At 52.6% G+C, this 7,500-nt stretch overlaps 2 non-coding genes across 2 annotated transcripts; both read left to right on the top strand.

The window, feature by feature from the left end:
* Positions 1-4,965: 4,965 nt before the first annotated feature.
* LOC126327231 (small subunit ribosomal RNA) lies at positions 4,966-6,858 on the top strand. Its single transcript, XR_007561072.1, has one exon. It is a non-coding gene; the product is annotated as a small subunit ribosomal RNA (ribosomal RNA).
* A 355-nt stretch (positions 6,859-7,213) lies between these two features.
* LOC126327229 (5.8S ribosomal RNA) lies at positions 7,214-7,368 on the top strand. The gene has a single exon (XR_007561070.1). It is a non-coding gene; the product is annotated as a 5.8S ribosomal RNA (ribosomal RNA).
* The last annotated feature ends 132 nt before the right edge of the window (positions 7,369-7,500 follow it).

Raw genomic sequence — 7,500 nt, forward strand, 5'->3', positions numbered from 1 at the left:
GCGAGACGTGACGCCCGGTGGCAAAGAGTGCGCCGCTGAGGATATAGAGGGTCCGTGCCCCCGCACAGTGGTGACGGTGTGCGGGTAGTGTTTCCGACACCGCTTCCTGCGGTGGCAACGCTGGGGCAGAGTCGATACTCGCCCACTGGTGGAAGGTAAGCATTCTGCTTTACATCAGTACATAACTAATATTTCAGTCGTCTGACGTCCCTCCTTAGTAAATGATGCAGGACCACATACATAGATGATACATACTGTAAACTGGGGAGGACAGTGTGAACCGCACTCGACCCAGTCACCCTATCTCACAGTCCACTCCGTGTGTAACAAAGCGAAAGCACCAAAGCACTAGCGTTCAACAACATCCATTTTATCCTCGCTGCCACAGGACACTATCCAAAGAACGACAAGAGGAACGTGACGTCCACTAATAAGACACAATGTCTCACATCACCCGCAAACAACGCAGCTCAAATCAGCCAGCAACACCCACAGTGGTCCACCCAGTATCAACACAAGACGCAACGCCACGCCACAACACAAAAGGTACAAGTAATAAAATACCCTTTGGCCACACCCCTGGTAAAGACATCGAACCAACCCACCACCTGACACCAGCCAAACGTACATCCTGATTTGACACATCTCTGGCAACCTTACCCACGTTGGCCCCTAACCTAACCCACGTTGGCCCCTAACCTAACCCACGTTGGCCCCTAACCTAACCCACGTTGGCCCCTAACCTAACCCACGTTGGCCCCTAACCTAACCCACGTTGGCCCCTAACCTAACCCACGTTGGCCCCTAACCTAACCCACGTTGGCCCCTAACCTAACCCACGTTGGCCCCTAACCTAACCCACGTTGGCCCCTAACCTAACCCACGTTGGCCCCTAACCTAACCCACGTTGGCCCCTAACCTAACCCACGTTGGCCCCTAACCTAACCCACGTTGGCCCCTAACCTAACCCACGTTGGCCCCTAACCTAACCCACGTTGGCCCCTAACCTAACCCACGTTGGCCCCTAACCTAACCCACGTTGGCCCCTAACCTAACCCACGTTGGCCCCTAACCTAACCCACGTTGGCCCCTAACCTAACCCACGTTGGCCCCTAACCTAACCCACGTTGGCCCCTAACCTAACCCACGTTGGCCCCTAACCTAACCCACGTTGGCCCCTAACCTAACCCACGTTGGCCCCTAACCTAACCCACGTTGGCCCCTAACCTAACCCACGTTGGCCCCTAACCTAACCCACGTTGGCCCCTAACCTAACCCACGTTGGCCCCTAACCTAACCCACGTTGGCCCCTAAACCTAAGTTACGCTGCACCTTAACCTAAGTTACGCTGCACCTTAACCTAAGTTACGCTGCACCTTAACCTAAGTTACGCTGCACCTTAACCTAAGTTACGCTGCACCTTAACCTAAGTTACGCTGCACCTTAACCTAAGTTACGCTGCACCTTAACCTAAGTTACGCTGCACCTTAACCTAAGTTACGCTGCACCTTAACCTAAGTTACGCTGCACCTTAACCTAAGTTACGCTGCACCTTAACCTAAGTTACGCTGCACCTTAACCTAAGTTACGCTGCACCTTAACCTAAGTTACGCTGCACCTTAACCTAAGTTACACTGCACCTTAACCTAAGTTACACTGCACCTTAACCTAAGTTACACTGCACCTTAACCTAAGTTACACTGCACCTTAACCTAAGTTACGCTGCACCTTAACCTAAGTTACGCTGCACCTTAACCTAACTTACACTGCACCTTAACCTAACTTACACTGCACCTTAACCTAAGTTACACTGCACCTTAACCTAAGTTACACTGCACCTTAACCTAAGTTACACTGCACCTTAACCTAAGTTACACTGCACCTTAACCTAAGTTACACTGCACCTTAACCTAAGTTACACTGCACCTTAACCTAAGTTACACTGCACCTTAACCTAAGTTACACTGCACCTTAACCTAAGTTACACTGCACCTTAACCTAAGTTACACTGCACCTTAACCTAAGTTACACTGCACCTTAACCTAAGTTACACTGCACCTTAACCTAAGTTACACTGCACCTTAACCTAAGTTACACTGCACCTTAACCTAAGTTACACTGCACCTTAACCTAAGTTACACTGCACCTTAACCTAAGTTACACTGCACCTTAACCTAAGTTACACTGCACCTTAACCTAAGTTACACTGCACCTTAACCTAAGTTACACTGCACCTTAACCTAAGTTACACTGCACCTTAACCTAAGTTACACTGCACCTTAACCTAAGTTACACTGCACCTTAACCTAAGTTACACTGCACCTTAACCTAAGTTACACTGCACCTTAACCTAAGTTACACTGCACCTTAACCTAAGTTACACTGCACCTTAACCTAAGTTACACTGCACCTTAACCTAAGTTACACTGCACCTTAACCTAAGTTACACTGCACCTTAACCTAAGTTACACTGCACCTTAACCTAAGTTACACTGCACCTTAACCTAAGTTACACTGCACCTTAACCTAAGTTACACTGCACCTTAACCTAAGTTACACTGCACCTTAACCTAAGTTACACTGCACCTTAACCTAAGTTACACTGCACCTTAACCTAAGTTACACTGCACCTTAACCTAAGTTACACTGCACCTTAACCTAAGTTACACTGCACCTTAACCTAAGTTACACTGCACCTTAACCTAAGTTACACTGCACCTTAACCTAAGTTACACTGCACCTTAACCTAAGTTACACTGCACCTTAACCTAAGTTACACTGCACCTTAACCTAACTTACACTGCACCTTAACCTAAGTTACACTGCACCTTAACCTAACTTACACTGCACCTTAACCTAAGTTACACTGCACCTTAACCTAACTTACACTGCACCTTAACCTAACTTACACTGCACCTTAACCTAACTTACACTGCACCTTAACCTAACTTACACTGCACCTTAACCTAACTTACACTGCACCTTAACCTAACTTACACTGCACCTTAACCTAACTTACACTGCACCTTAACCTAACTTACACTGCACCTTAACCTAACTTACACTGCACCTTAACCTAACTTACACTGCACCTTAACCTAACTTACACTGCACCTTAACCTAACTTACACTGCACCTTAACTGTCACATGTAACGTCACAGGAATGTAGCTTTGCCTAACAGCAACCCTCTGAACATAGTTCACTGCTTGGATCCTCTGGTGTCATGTGTATTTCTCGATGCCATGGTGCGTACCCTCACGTAAATGTCTTTCGAGTGTTGCGTACTTTCTACACAGTCCCGCTAACCACTGGAAGGGTGTAACGCTACAGAACGACTATCGCCCTCCCCTCCTGCCCTTCCAAGCTGGTCGGTCAGGCGTTTGTTTGTGAAATGAGCCTTGCAGCTGTTCAGTTGCATTCGGTTGTCGATGCAGTCAGTGTACGTTGTGGTACGGCCTGTGTGGACTGTCCGCTGATGTACGCGTAACCCACACTGATCATCCGTCGTTACGTACTGAGTGACATAATGTGGCACATGCTTGACCGTACACCGGCTGCGCCCTACAATGGCGAATCATAAGGGCCATATGTTGTGCACGATGCTACTTGTCTCGTCTCCCCATTACAGCGAGATTGCACTGTTTTACGCCGTACAGACATGTGGTAGGTACGGACGAAAGTATTGCATGTTGGCCCCCCTCCCTCTGCCGGGAATCAGCGTGAGCCGTCTGTTGATGTAGCGACGAGGGTTTTCCTATTTAATCGTATTGCCCCACACAACATGATACCACGGTGGACCGCGTTCCACATCTGCGACATGCTACAGAGGCCGGTTGACAGTCGACCGCGCAAGGGACATTGCACACGTGCGCGGACCATCTTCCACGTGTTCTCTCGTGTACATGCCGTAGTGTGTATGTGGGCTGATGTAGCGTGTCGTGACACATAACATGCAGGCATGCCAGAATCGTAGATTTCGCAAATGTAGATTGACGTATACGTTTGCTGCCAAAGATCCGCAAATGAACTGGAAATCAGTTGTTGAGCGGTTGTTCGCGCTGCAGGTGCATCGGTGATAGCGACGATCGGTACATCTGTGAACCGGTTGTTTCGGCGGTACCCGCCATGCCCCCGAACCTGAGTTGGCCATGTGGGTATGAAGCGATACGAGGCTGTGGCTTGGTGGGACAGTCCCCGGCCGGTGAGGGGGGGCCGCCCGGCGTGCTGGCCGCGCGCTGCGTGAGCGCACGCACTACAGCCGGCTGGTGGGGGGCGCCCAGTGGCAGGAGCGCCGGCCGACGGGCCCGGCTGGCGTCCCAGCTACGCGCCGGCGCACCCGGCGCGCGGCGCCAGGCGGCCAAAGTGGGTTCTGCCGAGCCCGGTGCGAAGCGCGGTGGACATCTGCAGTGTGCTGGTCCGATTGCGGACTGTGTGCGTTGAGGATGCGCCGCCGCCCGGCACTCGGCGTCGCGACGCCGTCTGCTGCTCGGTCGCCCCCGGCGGTTCTCGCAGGTGGTTTGTATCGCAGCTCTGCGGACGTGTTGGCGCGTGCGCTGTGCTGGGAGAGTTCGCTTCTGCACCCAAGTGGGGCTTTGCCCTTCTGTGGCGCTGGCGTTGGAGCTGCCGGTCACCGTAGGTGGCGCGTGTTGTTTCCCGCCGGCAATGCCACGACAGCACGCTCCCGGGCCTCTGTCGGCAGCGGCAAGCTCAGTTGGGAGCACGGGTGTTCGCACTGAAAGCGTCTACTCGCCTATCTCCGGGCGATTGCGCCTCTCTCGAACCCGACCAAGTACTTAGGACGGCGCTGCGCGCCGCCGGGACCTGAGAGGGTTTCGAGGTGTATCGTGCAGGGGAGCTCAGCCTCCTCCTGTTTGCAGAATAATTGAGCGGACGCTTGCGTGTTCGCGCGGGCCCTCGGGACACACTCCCGGGCGGCCGGCTGCTCAGCTCTCGTTGACGCAGCTCCCTGGTTGATCCTGCCAGTAGTCATATGCTTGTCTCAAAGATTAAGCCATGCATGTCTCAGTACAAGCCGCATTAAGGTGAAACCGCGAATGGCTCATTAAATCAGTTATGGTTCCTTAGATCGTACCCACGTTACTTGGATAACTGTGGTAATTCTAGAGCTAATACATGCAAACAGAGTCCCGACCAGAGATGGAAGGGACGCTTTTATTAGATCAAAACCAATCGGATTGGCTCGTCTGGTCCGTTTGCCTTGGTGACTCTGAATAACTTTGGGCTGATCGCACGGTCCTCGTACCGGCGACGCATCTTTCAAATGTCTGCCTTATCAACTGTCGATGGTAGGTTCTGCGCCTACCATGGTTGTAACGGGTAACGGGGAATCAGGGTTCGATTCCGGAGAGGGAGCCTGAGAAACGGCTACCACATCCAAGGAAGGCAGCAGGCGCGCAAATTACCCACTCCCGGCACGGGGAGGTAGTGACGAAAAATAACGATACGGGACTCATCCGAGGCCCCGTAATCGGAATGAGTACACTTTAAATCCTTTAACGAGTATCTATTGGAGGGCAAGTCTGGTGCCAGCAGCCGCGGTAATTCCAGCTCCAATAGCGTATATTAAAGTTGTTGCGGTTAAAAAGCTCGTAGTTGGATTTGTGTCCCACGCTGTTGGTTCACCGCCCGTCGGTGTTTAACTGGCATGTATCGTGGGACGTCCTGCCGGTGGGGCGAGCCGAAGGCGTGCTTGCGCGTCCCGAGGCGGACCCCGTTGAAATCCTACCAGGGTGCTCTTAGTTGAGTGTCTCGGTGGGCCGGCACGTTTACTTTGAACAAATTAGAGTGCTTAAAGCAGGCAAGCCCGCCTGAATACTGTGTGCATGGAATAATGGAATAGGACCTCGGTTCTATTTTGTTGGTTTTCGGAACCCGAGGTAATGATTAATAGGGACAGGCGGGGGCATTCGTATTGCGACGTTAGAGGTGAAATTCTTGGATCGTCGCAAGACGAACAGAAGCGAAAGCATTTGCCAAGTATGTTTTCATTAATCAAGAACGAAAGTTAGAGGTTCGAAGGCGATCAGATACCGCCCTAGTTCTAACCATAAACGATGCCAGCCAGCGATCCGCCGCAGTTCCTCCGATGACTCGGCGGGCAGCCTCCGGGAAACCAAAGCTTTTGGGTTCCGGGGGAAGTATGGTTGCAAAGCTGAAACTTAAAGGAATTGACGGAAGGGCACCACCAGGAGTGGAGCCTGCGGCTTAATTTGACTCAACACGGGAAACCTCACCAGGCCCGGACACCGGAAGGATTGACAGATTGATAGCTCTTTCTTGATTCGGTGGGTGGTGGTGCATGGCCGTTCTTAGTTGGTGGAGCGATTTGTCTGGTTAATTCCGATAACGAACGAGACTCTAGCCTGCTAACTAGTCGCGTGACATCCTTCGTGCTGTCAGCGATTACTTTTCTTCTTAGAGGGACAGGCGGCTTCTAGCCGCACGAGATTGAGCAATAACAGGTCTGTGATGCCCTTAGATGTTCTGGGCCGCACGCGCGCTACACTGAAGGAATCAGCGTGTCTTCCTAGGCCGAAAGGTCGGGGTAACCCGCTGAACCTCCTTCGTGCTAGGGATTGGGGCTTGCAATTGTTCCCCATGAACGAGGAATTCCCAGTAAGCGCGAGTCATAAGCTCGCGTTGATTACGTCCCTGCCCTTTGTACACACCGCCCGTCGCTACTACCGATTGAATGATTTAGTGAGGTCTTCGGACTGGTACGCGGCATCGACTCTGTCGTTGCCGATGCTACCGGAAAGATGACCAAACTTGATCATTTAGAGGAAGTAAAAGTCGTAACAAGGTTTCCGTAGGTGAACCTGCGGAAGGATCATTACCGACTAGACTGCATGTCTTTCGATGTGCGTGTCGTGTCGCGCAACACGCTACCTGTACGGCAGTAGCCGTGCGCCGCGTGCGGAACCACGCGTGCCTCTCAAAACTAGCGCAAGTGGTGTTGTGTGGTACGAGCGCTGAAGCTCTGGAGCGGCTGGCCTGCGGCACCTGGCGCCTGGCGCCGGTTTTGAATGACTTTCGCCCGAGTGCCTGTCCGCTCCGGTGTGGAGCCGTACGACGCCCATCGGCCGTCGGGCCGTTGGACACAAAGTAATGGAACAGGGGCCGTCAAACGCCTCAGTCCCGCCTCTGCAACTGTCTTGAAAGAGACGGTGGAGAACTGAAAAGATAAAGATCACCCAGGACGGTGGATCACTCGGCTCGTGGGTCGATGAAGAACGCAGCAAATTGCGCGTCGACATGTGAACTGCAGGACACATGAACATCGACGTTTCGAACGCACATTGCGGTCCATGGATTCCGTTCCCGGGCCACGTCTGGCTGAGGGTCGGCTACGTATACTGAAGCGCGCGGCGTTTGTCCCGCTTCGGGCGCCTGGGAGTGTCGTGGTCGCCTGTGTGGCCGGCCGCGTCTCCTTAAACGTGCGATGCGCGCCCGTCGCCTGGCGGTTCGCATACCGGTG

The sequence above is a fragment of the Schistocerca gregaria genome, unplaced genomic scaffold (assembly GCF_023897955.1).
Source record: "Schistocerca gregaria isolate iqSchGreg1 unplaced genomic scaffold, iqSchGreg1.2 ptg001032l, whole genome shotgun sequence".
NCBI lineage: Eukaryota > Metazoa > Arthropoda > Insecta > Orthoptera > Acrididae > Schistocerca > Schistocerca gregaria.